The sequence below is a fragment of the Haematobia irritans genome, chromosome 1, assembly GCF_050003625.1.
Source record: "Haematobia irritans isolate KBUSLIRL chromosome 1, ASM5000362v1, whole genome shotgun sequence".
Taxonomy (NCBI): Eukaryota; Metazoa; Arthropoda; class Insecta; order Diptera; family Muscidae; genus Haematobia; species Haematobia irritans.
This window is the reverse complement of record NC_134397.1, coordinates 207279676-207304286: the sequence shown is the minus strand read 5'-3', so window position 1 is coordinate 207304286 and position 24611 is coordinate 207279676.

Below are 24611 nucleotides of genomic sequence, written 5' to 3'. Positions count from 1 at the left end.
TTTTTATTAAAGGATGTCAACATTTTTGAGAGAAATGTGAAACGAATGTGGTATTCTTCAGCAAATGTGAAACTTGAAATATGATTTTTTTCGCCACACTGAGGAACAGAGGATTATAAGATAGTGTATATGTTTGAAACACTTAGAAGAAGACGAAATACACACATGGTGTCTTTCGCAATAATGCTTAGAGCTGGCCTCTGAGCCGGCTCTAAGCAATAAAATGTTGAAAAGAAGAAATAAAATGTTGAAAAAATTTTCTATAGAAATAAAATTTTTTAAAATAAGATTTTTTAGAAAATCTAAAAAAATTGTCCAAATCGGTCTAGATATTAATATACGTATACTTTTACAATAGTCTTTAAATTTGATATTATGTAATTTTAGCACCTTTGGGCGTCGAAAAGTACTTTTTTAATAGATTTTTAGTACTTTTTCGTCAACATCATTTATCATCCCTGGATTGAACCCATGACCCTTGGTATGCAAGGCTGGCATGCTAACCATTGCACCACGGTGGCTCCTAAGTCATAAAAAGTGGGAAACTGAGAGCTTTGTGTGACGCATTTAATCTTACTCGCCTGACAGGGAACATATACACAAAAAAAAATATTTTTTGTCGTCATTCACGAAATTAATTGGTCCAATTAATTTTTAATTGAAATGTCTTCAATCACAGAAATGATAGTATCTATTAAAAAATTAATTGAAAGTCAATTAAAAAATTAATTGATCCAATTAAACAATTAATTGATAATATTAATGTTTGTGTTTGATTTTGATTTTGATTTTTGCCTCATTTAAAAAAATTGTAGAATCAATTAAATTTTTAATTGAATATATATTTTTTTAATCAATTAAGACTCTAATTGGAAAATTTTTCGTGAAATTTTTTTCTGTATACAGAGTGGCTGATATGTAAGGCTTAAAGTGCTTTATTTATTGACGTTTTTTAGTTTTTTCAAATTTGAAATTTTCGAATCAGTTGAGTTTTGTTCGAATTCGTTACATTTGACACGAATTATGGCATTCAAATGAGCGCATTTAACGATGCACAGTATTAAAAATAGTCTTTTAAAATACTATATGAGATAAAAACATTCCCCGCTGGCGAGATTTTTTTATTCATAATAATAAAGAACATCTCGAGAAGTAAATAAAAAATAAAAATTGAAATTAGTGAAAAGAAAATTTTAGTTATTGAATTTTTTTTTAATTCCTTCATTCATTGGAAGACATAACTTCCAAAGCAATGCTAAGGATCCAAATACGGGGTACTTCCGTGCTATGAATTGTTGGCATGTAAAATTTATTTTGCTGGGGCTTTGTTTTTTTTTTTTTTTTGTGCCAAACTTACTCTCCAAATTTCCCTAGGCCCAGAAGTTCAACGTATTGAGATCCAAAGATTTTGGTGGCCGTTGTTCGGTAGGAATAAAATAACAGGGGACCTACTTTTTAAGACATTCTTGGTTTAACGCGTGCTGAGTGTGATGCTGCTGAACCCTATTAGAATGTCCATGGTCTCTTAGGACATTTTCCCTATAATATTTGACGTTTATTTTAATCCCACGATCGAGGAATACGAGCTGATAGCGACCATCCGTTACGGTGGCCCACAACATTATCATCGTCGTCGGCGCTGGAGTTGTGGTGGTCTATCGAAAGTGTAAATTTTCAACCAATCATTTCTTCACAAACTGCTCAATTTGGAATAGCTTCTCATAGGAGAAAACCAAATTCGGTAACCTGTCACCGTCGTGTAAGCGAAGCAACACCTTGGCTCTTTCCAGTCTAATTGTATAACGTTCACGTTATATGTCCAGCTCACAATCAAATTATACACTTTCTGGTGTTGTAACTGTTATTTTCGTCCACTTTTTAGACGGCCAGTATCACGGTACCGAGCAATAGAAGAAGAAACAAAAGATTTATTGCAATTTTAATGCTAGAGAGCTCCAAAGAAGCCACTATTCATTTCCTTCCAAATATAAAGCAATCTCACTCTGATAAGAAGTGGGATACCGAGATGTCGAACAGTCACATAATTGCACCTACACTGAAAAAACAAGTAAGTAAAGTCCAAAGTCGGGCGGAGCCGAATATATTATACTCGTCACCACTATGTAGTCAGACATTTGTGTTACCATCTCAACTAAAGGGTGATTCTTTTGAGGTTAGGATTTTCATGCATTAGTATTTGACAGATCACGTGGGATTTCAGACATGGTGTCAAAGAGAAAGATGCTCAGTATGCTTTGACATTTCATCATGAATAGCCGAACGATCTGCCACAACGTCGAATTTTCAGTGAATGGGCCCTAGAAAAGTTGGCAGAAAATCCGCTTTTTTATCGACAAATTTTGTTCAGCGATGAGGCTCATTTCTGGTTGAATGGCTACGTAAATAAGCAAAATTGCCGCATTTGGAGTGAAGAGCAACCAGAAGCCGTTCAAGAACTGCCCATGCATCCCGAAAAATGCACTGTTTGGTGTGGTTTGTACGCTGGTGGAATCATTGGACCGTATTTTTTCAAAGATGCTGTTGGACGCAACGTTACGGTGAATGGCGATCGCTATCGTTCGATGCTAACAAACTTTTTGTTGCCAAAAATGGAAGAACTGAACTTGGTTGACATGTGGTTTCAACAAGATGGCGCTACATGCCACACAGCTCGCGATTCTATGGCCATTTTGAGGGAAAACTTCGGAGAACAATTCATCTCAAGAAATGGACCGGTAAGTTGGCCACCAAGATCATGCGATTTGACGCCTTTAGACTATTTTTTGTGGGGCTACGTCAAGTCTAAAGTCTACAGAAATAAGCCAGCAACTATTCCAGCTTTGGAAGACAACATTTCCGAAGAAATTCGGGCTATTCCGGCCGAAATGCTCGAAAAAGTTGCCCAAAATTGGACTTTCCGAATGGACCACCTAAGACGCAGCCGCGGTCAACATTTAAATGAAATTATCTTCAAAAAGTAAATGTCATGGACCAATCTAACGTTTCAAATAAAGAACCGATGAGATTTTACAAATTTTATGCGTTTTTAAAAAAAAAAAAAGTTATCAAGCTCTTAACAAATCACCCGTTACTTCAAATTTGCTGGGAGCTATATAAAGGTTTACATTTCCAGATAACAGGGTGGCTGATAAGTCCCCGGTCTGACACATAGATGGCGTCGCTAGTATTAAATGCATATTATTTTTATATAGTACCAACCTTCAAACCGACGAAAACATCAAAAAAATCCACAAAATGATTTTGAATGACCGTAAAATGAAGTTGATCGAGATAGCAGAGGCCTTAAAGATATCAAAGGAACGTGTTGGTCATATCATTCAACAATATTTGGATATGCGGAAGCTCTGTGCAAAATGGGTGCCGCGCGAGCACACATTTGACCAACAACAACAACGTGTTGATGATTCTTAGCGGTGTTGGCAGCTGTTAACTCGTAATACACCCGAGTTTTTCCGTCGGTATGTGACAATGGATGAAACATGGCTCCATTACTACACTTCTGAGTCCAATCGACAGTCGGCTGAGTGGACAGCGTCCGGTGAACCTTCTCCGAAGCGTGGAAACACTCAAAAGTCCGCTGGCAAAGTAATGGCCTCTGTTTTTTGGGATGCGCATGGAATAATTTTTATCGATTATCTTGAGAAGGGGAAAAACCATCAACAGTGACTATTATATGGCGTTAGTGGAGCGTTTGAAGGTCGAAATCGCGGCAAAACGGCCCCATATGAAGAAGAAAAAAGTGTTGTTCCACCAAGACAACGCACCGTGCCACAAGTCATTGAGAACGATGGCAAAAATTCATGAATTGGGCTTTGAATTGCTTCCCCACCCACCGTATTCTCCAGATCTGGCCCCCAGCGACTTTTTCTTGTTCTCAGACCTCAAAAGGATACTCGCAGGGGAAAAAATTTGGTTGCAATGAAGATGTGATCGCCGAAACTGAGGCCTATTTAGAGGCAAAGCCGAAGGAGTACTACCAAAATGGTATCAAAAAATTGGAAGGTCGTTATAATCGTTGTATCGCTCTTGAAGGGAACTATGTTGAATAATAAAAACGAATTTTGACAAAAAAAATGTGTTTTTCCTTTTAGACCGGGGACTTATCAGCCAACCTGTTATATATGGGAGCTATATATAATCTGAACCTATTTTTACTAAATTTGACATGCATTGTTAGAATAATAATTCGGTAATATCTGCAAAATTTCACGTAAATGGGAGTATAAATTTGGCCCCCGTGGTCATATGAGTGTAAATCGGACGAAAGATATATATGGGAGCTATATCGAAATCTGAATCGATTTTAACCAAATTTGTCACCCTTACCGATACTATTAAACGTAGTCCTTGTGCAAAATTTTAAGCAAGTCAGGGCAAAACTCTGGCTTTTTAGGCCATATAAGTCCAAATCGGACGAAAGATATATATGGGAGCTATATCGAAATCTGAACCGATTTCAACCAAATTTGTCACACTTACCGAGACTATTAAACGTACTCCTTGTGCAAAATTTGAAGCAAGTCAGGGCCAAACTCTGGCTTTTTAGGCCATATAAGTCCAAATCGCACGAAAGATATATATGGGAGCTATATCGAAATCTGAACCGATTTCAATCGAATTTACGAAGCATTGGTAGAATGTCAATTCTACTCTATGTGCAAAATTTCACGAAAATCGGTAGTAAACTTTGGCCTCTGTTGCCATATGAGTCTAAATCGGACGAAAGATATATATGGGAGCTATATCTAACTCTGAACCGATTTGACTGATATTTTGCAAATTTTTCGAGACTCATAAAATATTCGGATGTACGGAATTTGAAGAACATCGGTTGATAAACACGCCAATTATGACCAAATCGGTGATAAATATATATGGCAGCTATATCTAAATCTGAACCGATTTTTTCCAAAACCAATAGCGATTGTCTTTTGTTCCAAAAAAAGACCCTATGCCAAATTTGAGGACGATCGGACTTAAACTGCGACCTGTACTTTGCGCACAAAAATACATGAACAGACAGACAGACGGACGGACATCGCTAAATCGACTCAGAATTTAATTCTAAGACGATCGGTACACTGAAAAAAATATTGACCTAATATGGAAGATTATGCAACTTCAATTTTTGGACTCAAAATTTACGCAATGCTAAGGACAAAATTCTTTAAAACAATGACATTTTAATTAAAAGAAAGTTTATGATCCTTGCTTCAAAATTTTTTTCATTAAATTTAGGACACAAATCTTGAAATTTTGCGTCTCTCTGCTGAAGTTGTAGATTTTTTAAGGCAAATTTTCCTTAAAATAAAGAAAAACATTAGTAATTTAAAGAAATCGTCTTTAACTCAACTGACATATTGAATTTTTAAATTTAAGATAAAAACGCTTCAAATATAGGCTACGACTTATTTTTAGGATTTGCATCTTTGGTTTGAAGTTTTTTTAGCATTAGAAAAACTGTTGTTACTTTGAAGTACCTGGCATAATTTGGATTTTGAAATTGGAATTTGTTTGTACATAAATACATCTATTAATATATCACAAAACGAAAATAAAAACTCGATGAATGAGATCAGTATCCAATTTTTATTTTATTGATCCTAGATTTAAAGCCAGGGAGGTCTGTAAAAAATATCTTTATTTTAAAGAAGCCGCATCTTTGGCTCGGAATCAATACCAAAATCCTTAATGGAAGGTCAAAATCTTTGGATCCAAGTAAACTTTTTTTGAGTGTATACTAAACGATGGGTCTCAGACATTTCCTTCTCGGCGTTACATACATATGCACAAACTTATTATACCCTGTACCACAGTAGTGGTGAAGGGTAGAAAAATACCGTCTTGAGGCAAAAGATTTCATGTCCTTAAAATACAAATGCGATTTTTGCTTAGTAGAGAAGACGCATTTTTCTGACAAAGTGTTTTTCCTTGTCCAAATGTCGATGAACTCTTCATTGAAGTCGCTTTGTCCATATTGTTATAGGGGTCCGACTTAAAACTTTAAAACGATATAACCATGTCCGTCTGTCTGTTGTAATCACGCTAGCAGCTTTCAATTGGAAGTTTGGAGGTATTTTAGGACCACAAATATGTGTGTCGAAAATGGGGTGTATCGGTCCATGTTTTGGTATAGCCCCCAATGTAGACCGATCTCCCGATTTTACTTCTTGGGCTTCTAGAAACCTTTATTTCAATTCTATTTTCTTGCAATTTGAAATCTGAAGGTATTTTAGGGCCGCATAAATTCAAATTTTTTTTTATTAATTTTAGGACACAAATTTTGGAAATTTGCATCCCTCCGTTAAAGTCGTATGTCTTTGAACTAAGGCAAATTTTCTTTAAAGTAAAGAAACAACATTTTTGATTTAAAGACATCGTCCTTAAATTAACTGAAGTATTGAATATTTAAATTTAAGATAAAAACGCTTCAAATATAGGCTAAGACTTAATTTGAGGATTTAGCATCTTTGGTTTAAAGCTTTTTTGGAATTGCTAAATTTTATAAAATGTTAAGAATTCTCAACACATCTTTCATCACCGCGCAGCTCTATAAACAATGTCTGTTAATTAAAGTTGAACGTTTTTTTTTGTTTGTTTTTGGACAAGGTTAATGTCATGCTATGCTACGTTTGTTCATGTATTTCATTGTATTTATGTTAACAGACATTCCCAAAGTAAATCACATTTGCTAGCATTCATTTGGATCGTTTAAAGATAAATTGCGCTTGCACATATGCATTACATTAACATGTTTTCGTAAATTTACGTAGGCTTCCTTCTAAAACTCTCTTACTCTTGCCTTGTGGGGCTTTAATTGTAAAGAAGGTCACCATATAAGCAGAAAAAATCAAATCCAAAAAAAATTTAAACTTTTGGTGTTTTTGTGGTTAAAACGCCTACACATACAACTGCTAGGTTCAGTTTAGGAGGTGTCTAGAGGTGTTTTAGGTTTTTTTTTCCTGCGGTGAGGAGATGTGGTTGCGGCTATGTAGTTTCTGTGGTATTGTTTTCATAGCATAATTTATGATCGTTACAAATCTCGATGTCTTCTCTTCTATACGATTGGCGGTTCTGTTTAATGACTTGCAAAAATTGTCAATATTCAGCAAAGGCAAAACAAAAAAACGTTATAGTTTATTTTGATTAACACGTTGCCCAGATGGTTGTAAGTACTGGTTCGTATGAATATGCTTGCACTTCATGATATGTGGAATGTTTTCGTTTCGAAATTCCATTTCAAGTACCCATTGTGCTATGATACATCCATCCATTCATCCATCCATCCATTGAGCACTATTTGTTTTTTCATTTAGGTAGGTTTGTTAATTGTTTACCTCCATTCAACGTAAACGATATCACTCCTATTTTAATTACAATCCTCGCCTATTATTTTGAGCTTTGTTTTTCCTCCCACATCGGATTATACTGATCTTGACATTAGCCAATCGTTTATTAAATTTCCAATTTTAAAATGTTTGAATGTGTTTGTCTCTTGAAGGACGACTATGTACCCTGTACCTAATCATGTAATTGAGTAATTTTGAAAATATTTTTTTGGCTCTACGATATATAAGTAAAGTTCACAATGGTGTTGTGAAACAAGATGGGTATATATGATGCAGACACCCACAAACTATATGCTATTCTTTAAGCCAAAATTTGTGCGTAAAATTTAATCACGCCTTAGCACCCACTAAGTTCTTTTTTGGGAAATTATGTAGGTGATTTCATATACAGTTTATAAATTGTATTTACTTGGTGGAATGTGGTGTTCGAGTTCAGTAAATTATTGTTGTTCTAGGAACATGGAAATATGAAGGAATACTGGTATCAATGCAGCCGACCATGGTTAGGTTAGGTTATGTGGCAGCCCGATGTATCAGGCTCACTTAGACTATTCAGTCCATTGTGATACCACAGTGGTGAACTTCTCTCTTATCACTGATTGCTGCCCGATTCCATGTTAAGCTCAATAACAAGGGGCCTCCTCCTTTTTATAGCCGAGTCCGAACTGCGTTCCACATTGCAGTGAAACCACTTAGAGATGCTTTGAAACTCTCAGAAATGTCACCAGCATTACTGAGGTGGGATAATCCACCGCTGAAAAACTTTTTGGTGTTCGGTTGAAGCAGGAATCGAACCCACGACCTTGAGTATGTAAGGCGAGCAAGATAACCATTGCACCACGGTGGCTCCCCATGTTGCCGATCATTGTGCCAGTTTTTCAGCGGTTGATTTTTTAATTTCAGTAATGCTGAGGAAATTTCACATGAAGCATGCCGTTCAGACTCGATTATAAAAATAAGGCCCGTGGTCATTGAGTTAATACCTCTCATTAATGTGGTACCATACCTCGGGAAATGGAACATACCAAGGACCAGTAAAGGACTAGTCCCTGTTGTGTATGAAAGGAACTCCCTTTTTACATTCCTCCCATATCTCTTTTTACATTCCTCCCATATCTCTTTTTACATTCCTCCGTAATCCTTCCTAATTGGAGGATGAGATGAATATAAAATAATTCGGCGACAAATAAGGAATAAAATTACACATTGTTATTGAAATGGTGTGCACTGTTAGAAAATCACCTTTTTGCAGACTCAATGGACGATTTCGGCTGACGAAGTAGGCGTTCAAATGGAAAATAATTTTTGGTGGCATGTCAACGTCAATTCTATCGCTTTACAATTGTCTGCCGTCTTAAAACTTTTTGCCAGTGGAAGCCTTCATTATTCATTCTTACAAGGTTGTCCAGAAGCATTATGTTGTCACGGAATGGTACGGTAATTGGTTGAGCACAATCTCTTGGGTATCGATCTAGCATGTGCACTTTATATATGGTTATTTGCCAAGCTAGAATGATCGCTCCCGAACTTGACTATGACCAATTTTTGTTTAACTTTTATTGGAGTTGCATTAGTCCTAAATATTCAAAATATGTTCATTATATGTAAATTTACTACAAATTAGCAACAATTCGAACTAAAACTAATATATTTACTATTCCTATATGGCGAAAACAAGTGGAAATGTTTTACGATTGGAATTTACCAATCGAAAAAAATTGTCTATCAAAAAAACACGATATCGACTCCCGTGATCCGAAAAATTTAGATTTCGATCAAAAGTTCTCCATATCGAATGCCGTGATTAGCCCCCAGGGCTGCAATAAGATCAAGAATCGAAACACAAAACCAGGAGACCGTTGATCGTTTTCCAATTCATTGATGAACACTGATGTGGGGACAACATTTTGGCCCGAATCCCAACGAAATAATCGCAATCTCCCCCCAAAATAAAATCCTATGACCCTTTTTTAGTTCAAATGCTCTATTTGCACCCTATGGTATGTCGTGGAATAAAAAGGAGTAAAGTTTTCTATGTTAAATTTTGAAGATTCGCTGTGTTGTTTTTTAATAATTAGTTAGTAGGCATTTGAGAGTAATAATCAATTCCTAAAAAAAAATTATATTCATTATATCCATAGACATGTAACCGCGTATGGACATTATAGTGAAACTGATGATTTATTATTCTGAACCGATTTCGATAAAAACCACACAAAAACCACCAAATTTATGAAAATTATCCACCCAATCCCCAAGTCCCGAACTAAAAAATTTTGTCCCTATCCATGAAAAAATATCCCAAATTCTGGTTGAGAAAACGAAATAACTTCGTCTTCATATTTTTATGTTAGTCTGATATCAATGCAGGCTGGTATAATGTCCAAGTCATTTAAACTACATATTAACTACATATTTTTGTCTTCAATCACAAAATTAATCACAGAAATGATAGTATCAATTAAAAAATCCAATTAAAAAATTAATTGATACTATTACTTTTTGTGATTGATTTTTGTTTCAATTAAAAAATTTGTTGAATCAATTAAATTTTAATTGAATATTTTTTTAAAACTCAATTAAAAATCTAATTAGAAAAATTTTCCAGAATTTTTTTTTATTTTAGCTTATTGGACAGAAGATGAGGGGAATTGATACTATTAAGTTACTGAAAAGAAAATGCCAGATACCAATCTCTCAAGCCTAACTATACATATGATTCAATGTAGGCGATGTGGGTCGTGGTGAAATTCTGAGTCGATCTAAGCATGTCCGTCCGTCCGTTACGCTAACTTCCGAACGAAACAAGCTATCGACTTGAAACTTGGCATGCAAAAAATTGGTCCATATCGGCCCATAATTATATATAGCCCCCATATAAACCGATCCCCAGATTTGGCTTGGGGATCCTCTAAGAAAAGCAAATTTCATCCGATCCGGCTGAAATTTGGTACATGGTTTTAGTATATGGTCTCTAACTCACACGCAAAAATTGGTCCACATCGGTCTATAATTATATATAGCCCCCATATGAACCGATCCCCAGATTTGGATTGCGGAGCCTCTAAGAGAAGCAAATTTCATCCGATCCGGCTGAAATTTGGTACATGGTGTTAGTATATGGTCTCTAACAACCATGCAAAAGTTGGTCCATATCGTTCCATAATTATATATAGCCCCATAATTATATATAGCTCCATAATTATATATAAACCGATCCCCAGAATTGAACTCCGGAGCCTTTTGGAGGAGCAAAGTTCATCCGATCCGGTTGAAATTTGGTACGTGACGTTAGTATATGGTCTCTAACAACCTTGCAGGAATTGGTCCATATTGGTCTATAATTTTTATATAGCCCCCATATAAACCGATCCTCTTGGAGCCTCTTGGAAGAGCATTTTGCTCTTGGAAGAGCAAAATTCATTCAAGTTGGTTGAAATTTGGTACGTGGTTTTAGTATATGGTCTCTAACAACCATGCAGGTATTGGTCCATATCGGTCCATAATTATATAGCCCCCATATAAACCGATCCCTAGATTTGACCTCCGGTGCCTTTTGGAGAAGCAAAATTCATCCGATCTGGTTAAAATTTGGTACGTGGTGTTAGTATATGGTATATAACAACCATGCCAAAATTTGGCCATATCGGTCTATAATCATATATAGCCCCCATATAAACCGATCCCCAGATTTGGTTTTGGAGCCTCTTGGAGGAGCAAGTTTCCATATTTCAATTCTGGCTCTCTAAGTACCGCGCAAAAGTCCATATCGGTTCGTAATTATTAGTAGACTTACCTATATACATCTTTTTTGTATAATATATACCACGTATGGACTAACTTACAATTTAGAAGACGATGTTCTTCGCAATCCATGGTGGAGGGTACATAAGATTCGGCCTGGCCGAACTTACGGTCGTATATGAATGTTAATTGTAAATGTTTCAAATTAAGTTTTTTTTAAATATCTTACAAGAGATTACTTCATCATATATGACCAGATAATTTGTATCATTTTTCTCTAAATGAATTGGGATTGTAGAGTTGTTCCCTGTAAGTGTTAATCCTAAAAACACCTACATGTATAGGCTCTACAAAAAAAAAAAAAAAACCCAAAGTGGTTTATTTCTTCTTTCTCAAGAAGAGAAATCTGGTTTATGCATCGATGAGACACACCTTGAAAGTTAAGAGAAACCGTTTATACATTTTTCCTTTGCCTGAGTGTCTACCTTATATGGAAAACAAGGAAATTTTAAGGAAACATGATTTCTTTGTGAAATTCCCTTTAAATCATTCCCTATATGGATAGCAAGGGTAATAAATTCAATTCGTTTAAAAGAAAAACATTTCACATTGAGATAGAGTTACATGTGGGTGGTATAAGAATGCCTTCTTTTGTCTTTTTGCAGATTAACAAAAGTATGTCAATCATATGCGTTGAACACCACCTCCCATTCATTTGTGTGTGGTGCATTTCACTTCTTGTAATTGTATATTATAATGGCATTTTGTATGATATGTTAATGGATTTTAAATTTAAATGTTGTTCATTTAATGTTTTAGCAAATAACGTTCAATATTTAATATACTGCTAAAGAGTATTAACAATAATTTTAATGATCAGCACAAAACAACAATAACCAGGGGTAATTTTGTTAAATGTGCTTTTTGATTTATTAATTGAGGAAGATGACAATGCATTTGGTGGAGTTGAAGAAGTACACACAATACACTTATTGGTTAATTTAATGCTTTAAAATATGCATATTAATTATTCTAATTTTTCATTAAAGAGGAAATTTGAAGTTTCAATTAGAGAATTTGCAATGAATTTGCAAATTTCCAGCAGCATACAGAACGCAGAGTACATGTGTTTTCGTAACTACATACGAAAACAATTCAAGCCTAAAAGTATGCCACAAAATTATCAAAGTTAAATAGCGTTTACACATGGTAACACAAATTGAACATATTCGTGACAGGGATTGTAATCCCGATCAACAAGTCGACTTTCCACAAATTTCAAAATTCCTTTTGCAACTTTTTAAAAATTTAGTAACACTGTCTTTGTAAAATTTTATAAATCGCCTTTTCGTTTCTTTACACATTTGGAAAAAGACGACTTTTGGATTTCTCCAAAAACTGCCATTAATGAATAATAAAGGGTCAAGGAGAGAGAATGAAGTCGACCCATTTTTGTCCCTAAATTTTTGCCTCCGGCGGCCGCTAAGCCGATAGAAATTTGTCTATTCGGCGGTGCACAATTATCCATTATAAAATCAATTTGATGCCATCTAAATGGCAATGAGATTAATTGTACAACAAAAGTTTACAATCAAATTTTCGGTTTACATTCAAATTTTTGGAGCTAAATTTTTGCAAAATTATTATAGCAATTTGATGTTGATCAATTATGGGTGGAAATTTCAAAATTTTAGCAAAAAATACAACAATTATTAATAAATTTTTCTGATTTATATCAATATCTTTGATTAATTGGCGGCTAAGTTTGAGTCGAGATGAGCCGATGTTGTTGTTGTTGTAACAGTTTTTAATATAGTTTCATCCATTTTGTTCTATGCTTGTGTAGTTCAGCTGGTAGCCAGATCAAGGAACTCTGCGACAAGGATGGGGTGTGTCCAGAGTGATCTGGTAGTGAGACGGGTAAGCTTAGCTGGGCAAGCAAAAAGGTTACGAGACGATCCCACGGCGGCGGGTTCTGTGTACCGGATCGACCCAATGGACTCCATCCATTGGCCAGCGGCTGCAACAACAGTGTACATGTACGTTACGAGTGTCATGTGGCCCTTGATTACAGATGGGACCCACGTCAGCTACGCTGCTATCAATCACTGATAAGTATGTATTGAGGCGGCTGCACTTGCCTGATCTTAGTAGGGCCAAAACTACCCTTGTCTGCCGTGGGATGTCTCTCTCCTCCGGAGCTATGGGCGGCGGTCGGACTCCGAGAACAGGAACGTCGGCGGCTAAAATTGGCGGCTAAAATTGGCGGCGCGACTCGGCGGCTTAATTCTCTGGACAAGGACATCGGAAGACAAACCATAAACTTGATCATACTGATGTCTCTCGATCAGATACGAGTTATTAGCATACATGTATTCTGGGAGAAATTTTAGATAGAATGAAATGGTATATGCGATCAAACGCTTTTGCAAGGTCGTGAGAAAATAAGACAACTTAATTCTCAGATTTGGTTTCTTCATCTTCTATAAAGCCTAATTTTATTAGTGTTATTTTGAAATAGAGTACTTGCATGTGTACCTCCTTCTATCGTTAACAAAATTGCTATACAGATCTATAAATCAGTACAAACAAACAGGTTGTCTGATAAGTCCCCGGTCTAACAAAGAAAAACACATTTTTTTGTTAAAATTCGTGTTTATTATTCAACATTGTTCCCTTCAAGAGCGATACAGCGATTATAACGACCTTCCAATTTTTTGATAGCATTTTGGTAGTACTCCTTCGGTTTTGCCTCAAAATAGGCCTCAGTTTCGGCGATCGCCTCTTCATTGCAGCCAATTTTTTTCCCTGTGGGCATCCTTTTGAGGTCTGAGAACAAGAAAAAGTCGCTGGGGGCCAGATCTGGAGAATACGGTGGGTGGGGAAGCAATTCGAAACCCAATTCATGAATTTTTGCCATCGTTCTCAATAACTTGTGGCACAGTGCGTTGTCTTGGTGGAACAACACTTTTTTCTTCTTCATATGGGGCCGTTTTGCCGCGATTTCGACCTTCAAACGCTCCAATAACGCCATATAATAGTCACTGTTGATGGTTTTTCCCTTCTCAAGATAATCGATAAAAATTATTCCATGCGCATCCCAAAAAACAGAGGCCATTACTTTGCCAGCGGACTTTTGAGTCTTTCCACGCTTCGGAGACGGTTCACCGGTCGCTGTCCACTCAGCCGACTGTCGATTGGACTCAGGAGTGTAGTGATGGAGTCATGTTTCATCCATTGTCGCATATCGACGGAAAAACTCGGGTGTATTACGAGTTAACAGCTGCAAACACCGCTCAGAATCATCGTTGTTGTTTTTGGTCAAATATGAGCCCGCGCGGCACCCATTTTGCACAGAGCTTCCGCATATCCAAATATTGATGAATGATATTGATGAATTGATATCTTTAAGGCCTCTGCTATCTCGATCAACTTCATTTTACGGTCATTCAAAATCATTTGGTGGATATTTTTTGATGTTTTCGTCGGTAACCACCTCTTTCGGGCGTCGACTGCGTTCACCGTCCTCCTTGCTCATTTCACCACCCTTGAATTTTGCATACCAATCAATTATTGTTGATTTTCCTGGGGCAGAGTCCGGAAACTCATTATCAAGCCAAGTTTCTGCTTCCACCGTATTTTTTCCCTTCAGAAAACAGTATTTTATCAAAACACGAAATTCCTTTTTTCCATTTTTTTTCACAATAACAAAAGTTGCTTCACTAAAAGTTTGTGAGATAAACTAATTGACTTACAGACGTCAAATTTTGACACGAATCATTTGAAGGTTTGTACTATATAAAAATAATATACATTTAATACTAGCGACGCCATCTATGTGTCAGACCGGGGACTTATCAGCTAACATGTTACTTTGTGCCGATTACTTAATTGTGTCATTTCATTTTGTTCTGCATCGTTTTTTGCTGTTGGCAATGCTAGAGAAATTGCATCGAATTTCGATCGAATGCCGTGATCCAAACTTTTAATCGTATCTACAATTTTTTCGATACGATTATGAATTCGATATCGAATGCCGTGATTAGCCCCCTGATTTACTTAAAATTGTGCACAAGGAATGGAATTAACATTTTTACTATACATGCCAAATTTAGTTGAAATCGGTTCGGATTTAGATATAGCTGTCATATATATCTTTCATCCGATACGTACTTATATGGCCCCAAAGGTCAAAATTTCACTCCGATTTACTTGAAGTTTTGCACAGAGAGTAGGACTAAGATTTTGCTAGGTATGCCAAATTTGGTCAAAATCGGTTCAGATTTAGATATAACTCCCATATATATGTTCCGCCCGATTTAGATTAGATATGACTACGGAGGCCAAACTATCATTTCGAACATTTTGAGTGTGCAATTAAAATTTTAGCAAATGTGTGTCAAATTTTATCAAAATCGGCTCAGAATTAGACAAAGCCCCATATATTTAGATAAAACTGTTTCATTGTTTATTGTAATAAAAAGTTTACAGGTGTACTACTAGGTAATGGAGATTTTTTGAGAATTTCTTACTTAATCTGCCCAATGTCCCCACATGGGGACACCCTTTTTTTCTAAAAAGTGTCAGTTTTTTATTTATTTATTTTTATTTAGTCGGTACTGAGTTAATAAAATCCCATAAAATCAATTATTGTCCGGCAGTTTCATTTTAGGCGTTAATGAGTTAATAATTTTTTGTTAATTGCTTGTTTCAAACTCTGTCAGTCAGTTATTAATACTATTTTTTTCATGTTAAACCCTTTCTTATTAATATATAATTGTCGTTATGTTTTTGTAGATTTGGAATCCGTATGTAGCCTTGCAGCTTGGATTCGTAAGGAAAGGAAAAAAATAGATGTTATGTTCTTTTCTGAAAAATATGCCTTGATTTTGTCTTTACAGAGTGTACATATTTAAAATGCTCCCCAACCTAAAAAAAAATGCTTCGTATTAACGAGTAGAAAAAAATCAAAGGATCAAATGAGTGAAAATAAAATGAACAAAAAAAATAAAATACATATGAAAAACATTCTCGTGTGTACCTTATTTCTGTGCAATACATTTCATTGGTATTAAATAGGGATAAAAACATTGAAATTATTCAAGTAATTGAAGTCACCACCATTCTTTTATACAAGTCACCATCAACAGCAACTCTGCTTTTAAGGGCAATCGCAGTACTCTCGTTTGTAGGCAGTGCTTAAAATACCCTGTTGCGCTATTTTCACAACAGTATTCGAAAAGCCTTTTCAAACTGTTACCTGTTTATAACAAAGAGCCTAAAAGGGTCATGTATCGGGCAAGATACAAAAAAAAAAGTTTGCACATTTAGAAGAAAAGAAAACGCCAAAGGTAGCGCCAGGATAAATTTTAATGCGTTCAACATGAACTCTATAGAAGGGATTTCAAACCATAGAAGCATGTTCTAGTCTAGACAGATCAAAAATATCCAACATTTTTAGCGTTCTCGGTTTTATGAAATCCTTTGCATTCCTCATAAAAATAACTAAGAGAGGATAGGCAATCTGTTCGATGTGCAAAGTAAAATTTAACTTTGAATTAAAAGTGATAGCTTTCTTTCATATTTCAAAGGAAAGGTATTTGATTGATTGATTGATTGAATTCATTTATTTCAGTATTGTAAATACTATAAATATAAATATGATTTTGGTTCATTTATGTCGACAAGCAAGTCACTTCATATTTTGTTGCCGAGTTGAAAACCAACGTATACAATATTGCTCATATTTAAAACTATTTGTTTTCAGTATATTGGAGAAATTTAAATGGTAAAAGTAGCCTTAGGCTAAGGTCACACTAGGCATATATTTGATCCAACTAAGTGTCAAACATTTTTCCAGAACCAGTTTCCAAATATCTGAATACCGTTTTTGGAAAATAATCCTACCATGATGTTATATATCCAATATGAGCTTAATATGTTATGTGGCGACAGATTCTTTTTTGATTTCTGGTAAATATTTGCCCAGTATGACCATAGCATCAAAGTTTTCGCTAACTTTTTTGTACATGGGGGTATGTGTCAAGAAAAAATATAAAAATATTGTTAAAATTTTAATGAATTCTAAGGGCAAATATTTGAGAATGCTTATCATTAATCAATGTATTCTCATACAAACGGGACGAAGTTTCAAACATACAGAAACCCCTAATTAATTCAAATTCGAAGGACTGCTTTTCGTTCGACAGACAGAAACAGAATATTAATGCTATATTCCGATTCAATAATCACAAGATGCCTATTGAGACGAATGTAAAAAATATTTTAATATCGACTTTTAAGCATTTTGATCATACCTAGCATAGAGACGAATAACTTTCGAGTATATTCCTTGCCGTGCTAATTGTTCGGCTTAAAATGTGAAAAATTATTACAAAAACAACATACCTTGATTCCTTTGATACAGCTCTTGAGCTGGCATCGGATTCATGACGTCTACGTTTGGCATCTGAACGAGTATTTTTATAACGTGGCCTAAGTAAATGATGCCATTGCAGCGAATGAAATAAAAAATTAACGTTAGTTACTATTAGAAAACCACAAATATTTTCGTAATATTCAAATCATACTCACGGTGAGGCAACATCCGGGGCTATTGATGAGTTTTCCTCGGAGTCCACACGCCTACGTTTATCTCGGATCCCACCGGATGATCGATCCCTTGAATGGTGACGTCTACGTGTACGGGGCATCTAAAAATTATAAATAATTGGCAAAGCATTAAATTTCCTACTATCAAACAACATTAATAAACACACAATAAACACAATTTGTAGTCGATATTATCTAAATAAAAGAGTTGGGGTTGGGGGGTAACAATGAAAAGCCACGAAGACATTGTATCAAAAGCAAATAAAAACTTAAGTCAAGACATGTGTTAAAAATTCATCAAAAATGTAATATTTGCTTTATATATTAAAATGGACATATGAAGGACTATCTGTCAATGACGTAAAACTTCCGATATAAAAAAGAACATCTGTGTGACAAACTATGTTCCAATAGAAATATATTTTTTTTTTGCTATAATTCCCCTCCTCGGGGGAGCTGTGAATTGTAATTTAATCACTTGAATTACCTTATGGATTGGTTATTAATGTAATTAAGCTAGTTAATGTTCTATTGCCGCAATTGGTTTTGTGCAAAGCAGCTTTCTATCTATGGTCCCCTGGTCTGGTTAGTTTTTGTGTGAAAGGTCAGCACCAGAGACAAACGTAGAACGATACCCTTTTAGAGGTACTTGTAGTTGTTCCAATAAATACAGTAACGTCGAACGTAATCTTCTGAATTAATTCTATTTGTGCGAAATATATAATTTTGTTTTATATGATTATAGGTACAAAAGTGAATTTTGGGAATCTGTCTACCAATCAGACAAAACAACTCTAGTAACACCAAGCAAGCAGCACCAAAACATAAAGTGTGCGCAAAATTGATTTTTTTTCCTTCTCTGCCTCCCTTTTTTACGACGTTGTTTTCTTGTTCCGCTTTTGCTGTTTTTTTATTAACTTCGATGAATTCTTAATGTCGAATTGCTGAACTTCAATTATTTTTTAATTTTCATGCACCACGGAATGCTATTTTGTAAATATTTCTAAGCTATTTTCTTGAAAAAAATCAGAAAAATGCTTTCGAACGCACTACAAAATCGCAACACACACAAATCTTTCATTCACTTCTCTCTTGTTGGGATTTTTCGTAGCTGTCAAACTTTATGTGAGTTGAAATGGAAAAGCGCCCTCTGGTGCGCAATGAAGGTATCTACAGCTCTAACTAAATAACAACGCAACGAATGCTACGTAATACCAAATAAAAACTTTATAACTTTATAAAACCGTTTGGACCAAAGGCCATAAAAGAGGAAGATATGAAAAGAGGTGTGTTCGTGTTAGTATCAGAAACCAAAGATTAATACCATGATTCTATATATCGAACGAAAATCCAGTCGATAGAAAAGCATTCATTCGAATTCGAATCAATTTGGATTTGTGTATTTTTGAAAGTTTGTTTGGTTTGTATTAGAATACATTAATTTTAATCAACATATCAATAACATAGAGATTATGATAACATTGTAATTCCAATACTGTAATATTTAAGATAATTATCTTGTTGTATTGGCATATAATTCAATAAATCAATCAATCAATCAATACATTGATTATCAATAACCCTGCCAGCATTTCAAAGTTCCAATACATCCTAATCGCAACCACAGACTCGTAAGTGACACTGCAACAATCGCCAACTGTGATAGTATTTTACCATCACTTATCGCATGAAAGTATTTTGCCATCACTATTGTTACAAGAGCCATTTTATATTTTGTGAAACAGCAAGCATAACTAGCTTCTTATAATTTTTATACCCTTCACCACTACTGTGGTACAGGGTATAATAAGTTTGTGCATTTGTATGTAACGCCAAGAAGGAGTAATCATAGACAAACCTTTTAGGATACGGATCGGCTTATAATTAAATTCTGAGTCGATTTAGCGATGTCCGTCTGTCTGTCCGTCTGTCTGTTGATGTATTTTTGTGTTCAAAGTACAGCTCGCAGTTTTAGTCCGATATTCCTAAAATTTGGTATAGGGTCCTGTTTCCGCTCAAAGACGATCCCTATTGATTTTGGAAAAAATCGGTTCAGATTTAGATATAGCTGCTATATATATTTTTCACCGATCTGGTCATAATTGGCGTGTATATCAACCGATCTTCCTCAAATTCCGTACATCCGAATATTTTATGAGTCTCGAAAATCTTGCAAAATATCAGCCAAATCAGTTCAGATTTAGATATAGCTCCCATATTTAGCTTTCACCCGATTTACACTCATTTGCCTACAGAGGCCAATTTTTGTTCCGATTTAGTTGAAATTTTGCATAGGGAGTAAAATTTGCATTGTAACTATGCGTGCCAAATTTGGTTGAAATCGGTTCAGATTTGGATATATCTCCCATATATAGCTTTCGCCCGATTTACACTCATATGACCACAGAGGCCAATTTTTAACTCCGATTTAGTTGAAATTTTGCACAGAGAGTAGAATTAGCATTGTAGCTATGCGTGCCAAATTTGGTTGACATCGGTTCAGATTTAGATATAGGTTAGGTTAGGTTATGTGGCAGCCCGATGTATCAGGCTCACTTAGACTATTCAGTCCATTGTGATACCACAGTGGTGAACTTCTCTCTTATCACTGAGTGCTGCCCGATTCCATGTTAAGCTCAATGACAAGGGACCTCCTTTTTATAGCCGAGTCCGAACGGCGTTCCACATTGCAGTGAAACCACTTAGAGAAGCTTTGTAACCCTCAGAAATGTCACCAGCATTACTGAGGTGGGATAATCCACCGCTGAAAAACTTTTTTTGGTGTTCGGTCGTAGCAGGAATCGAACCCACGAACTTGTGTATGCAAGGCGGGCATGCTAACCATTGCACCACGGTGGCTATATCAGATTTAGATATAGCTCCCATATATATGTTTTTCTGATTTCGACAAAAATGGTCAAAATACAACATTTTCCTTGTTAAATCGCCACTGCTTAGTCGAAAAGTTGTAAAAATGACTGTAATTTTCCTAAACTTCTAATACATATATATCGAGCGATAAATCATAAATAAAATTTTGCGAAGTTTCCTTAAAATTGCTTCAGATTTAAATGTTTCCCATAATTTTTTTACCAAAATTGTGTTCCACCCTAGTGCATTAGCCAACTTAAATTTTGAGTCTATAGACTTTGTAAGTCTATCAAATTCTGTCCAAATCGAGTGATATTTAAATGTATGTATTTGGGGCAAACCTTTATATATAGCACCCAACACATTTGACGGATGTGATATGGTATCGAAAATTTAGATTTACAAAGTGGCGCAGGGTATAATATAGTCGGCCCCGCCCGACTTTAGACTTTCCTTACTTGTTTTTAAATAAAAACGATAATGAAGTGCTGAAAACATAGTTATTTCGCTTAAAATTGTGAAAGGTATATTGGTGAACAATTTTTGACTTTCGAAATGGAATAAGTGATAGTTTTTTAAATATTTTTCCAGACACGCTGCCTCCATTGGGAATAAAAGCACTGGCTGATAGACGCTACAACATGTAACTCAACATCAATCTTTTATTAATGCATAAAAATATGTTAAATGTGATGTGATAGTCGTATAAATGTTATATTTATGAGAATTTATAAATGTTTAATAAAATTAATAAACTTCTAAACAATCGTGTTTTACTTGACCACAATGATTCTTTTACAATTATCTTAAAATGCACTTTCTCTGATTGTTTGAAGGGGCTCTTATTGGCGTCCTTCTAAATATATACAGAAGGGCACCTAATAATTGCACTCATGCGATACTTTTTTGTAGTAACTTGGCGTTGTACAACTTCTCAATTGTGACGGCGTTTTTCCGAGGAGTTTTGGATATCATATACGACTGTTTTCGACGTAGTGGGGATTCTCAGAAGCGCCCCCAAATTCAAAAAAATTTGGCAGGGAATGAGTATTTTCAAAATTGGTCTGAGAATTCATTCAAATGTTAACAATATTTTCACTTTTTTTCTTGACTTATGTGACTTGAAGTGACTTGGTTTTCGACTTAGAGAAACCACAATCAATTTTCTTTCGTTTGAAATACGAAAGAAAGGTACAGTTCGATATACAGAAACAGATCATAATATCATACTTGTAGGAAAAGGGAACCGAACTGATTGGTTTGATGGCGACAATTTGTATTTTGAAATTTTTGTGAACTATTAAAAAAATATTGTCCGAAGTGTTTTTGCTTCAAAAATTAAATAAAAATTGCTAAATTAATTGTAATACGTTTCGTTACGAACGCAATAAAAAGAAGAGAAAGAATGCAATGAAAAGAGAAATTGAAAAAAAAGTTGCAACTTTTCATGGAACGTATATGGTACTAATATCTGGGTTTTCAAGAAAAAGAAGGTCTTCATTAATTTGAACACAATTTTGCGATAATGTTGTTGAATTGGTAGCGACTCATATATGATTGCAGTCGCATACTCATTGGCGATGTCTGCTTTGAATGTTTCAACCCGAAAAACGTCATATTCTCGCATTTAATAAATTTACACACAAATGTTCTGCAATAATTAAATGAATCTTTTTTAGTCCATACACCGACGCTCCACCGACAAGCGGTACCAGCGAACAATTGCTCAGTTCACATTGAAGTAAAATACTCAAGACTTCTTTAATTACAATTTGTGGAAAAATATTAGGCTTTGGCCGATTAATATTATTTAAAAATAAAAAAAGATGGCCATTAAATCGTAATATACGTAAGACCATTTAGTTTATGAACCCATTACACGTCAAGACTATTTAAAATAAAAAAAATAATTCATTTATATATTTACACTTGACTTCAGTTATAAAATATAAAAAAAAAACATAAAAAAAACGTTGCCTAATTTCATTTATAAACAAATTTCTGCGAGGTTCAATGTCGCCAATTTTCTGTACTCAAGCGATTACAATGGCAGGGCATGGGTTAAGACGAGACTGAAGTAAAACGTCATAAAACAATAACCTACGCTTCTGTTCTTAATCTTGTAAGGGGGCTGTTTCAAGTCTATAACATGGGATTTTAAGAATTGGGTGAGCGTAGGTCAGAGAAGTGCTGTGAGAGCTCTGTTTGGTTTCGAGTTCAAGTGATCGTTCGTTATCATTCCTTCCAAAAATGCTCATTAAAGTTTATATTTTTTAGAAGCTATGTCATATAATTGAATTATAATTGTAAGATGGATATTAATGATTCCTGAAACATCCCAACATTTCTGAAGTTGTTTTCAAATTGGAGAATTTAATTAAGTAGTTTTGCTACATATTTGAAACACTAGACATAATTTTCACGATTTTCTAAGTTTTTTTGCCTAAATCTTTGAAAACGTGTTGAATATTAGCATTTATCTTGGAATGGTATGTAATTCTAGCGTAAGCCTTAGGCGCCGTTCATATATATATTCTTTTAGCACTGGATGCATCATTTGTATGGGCTATCCACAACATCGTTGCACTGATGTTCAATCCAGAACATCTCATCAGTACAAGTCGCCCCGATATTGCCAGATTGTATTTTGTGACGTTTTTTCGATTCACAATAGCAATTTATTGTGACCAATTAACCGAAAAACATGAAATTCAAAGTGGTTCAGTGTCATAAATAAGGCTTAAATCTACTTTAGTACAAGTGGTCCGATTGGTCCAATTTTTGGCCAGCGTGTATACTTTTCGATTCTAAACACAAAATGTGATATACCACTTTTTGGCGGAAAGACCTATTTTCGGAGTTACGGGCCCCTTAAGTTTTCATTGCCACGTATATTGGATTTAGTATCCATCGCACATAATCATCCTAAAAGTAATATATTTAGAATAACATGGACCCGGAGAGCTACTGGGTTCGCGTTAGCCAACTTTGGATTCTGTCCATAGGAGAAAGTCTGAAACCCTGGCCGAAGGCCGGCTACCTATCCTTTTTGGGTTCGCGTTAGCCCACTTTGGACCCTGTCCATAGGAGAAAGTATCAAATCCCGGCCGAAGGCCGGCCACCTATATCTATTTTTTTAGGTTCGGTATCGCGAAAACTACGCTCTTCCGACAAAATTTTTACTTAATATTTTCTGCTTAAAATGTACTATTTTTACCAAATACGCAAAAAACGGAATTTTATTCATTTCATGAAAAATTGCTGTCAGAATTAAGAAAAATATAAAGGAAAATACCGATTTTCAGATGTCGATATCTCGAAGACTAGGCTTTCCGCCAAATTTTTTACCTTACATATTCGATTTGAAATCACTTCTGCTACACTCAAAAAAATTTTGGTTTATTTTTAACAACTTGTGCTAAAGTAGATTTGTTCCATAAATAATCGCAGCAGTAAATATTTATTACTAATTGGAGTATTTCATACATTAAAAATGCAAGATTTCACTTCTTTTCTAAAAATGCAAGATTTCACTTCTTTTCTGATGACAGTATTGCATATTTTTGTAGATGTCCTGGATAAACGAGTACTCTGTTTTCTTTTAGTCCTTCACGGTTAGGGTATCTAGTGCTAAAAGAAAACAGCCCTAATGTTAAAAAGGAATATTTTGAACACAATGTAAAGGTGAGTATTAAGTTCGAGTTTAGCCGCTAAAATGGCTAAAGTGAATACTAAATCAGTAAGAAAAATGCATGATATTATACATATGTGTTGCAAATTTTATTATAACTTGATGGGGAAAAGCCCAAAGCAAATTTTCGCAAAGTTTGTATTCCTTAAAATGGATTATTAAAGAAAAGTAATCGTGAAAAAATGAAGTTTTTAGCGGCTAAAGGTGGGTATTAAGTTCGAGTTTAGCCGCTAAAATCGTCATTTTTTTACGATTACTTTTCTTTAATAATCCATTTTAAGGAATATAAACTTTGTGAAAATTTGCTTTGGGATATTCCCCAT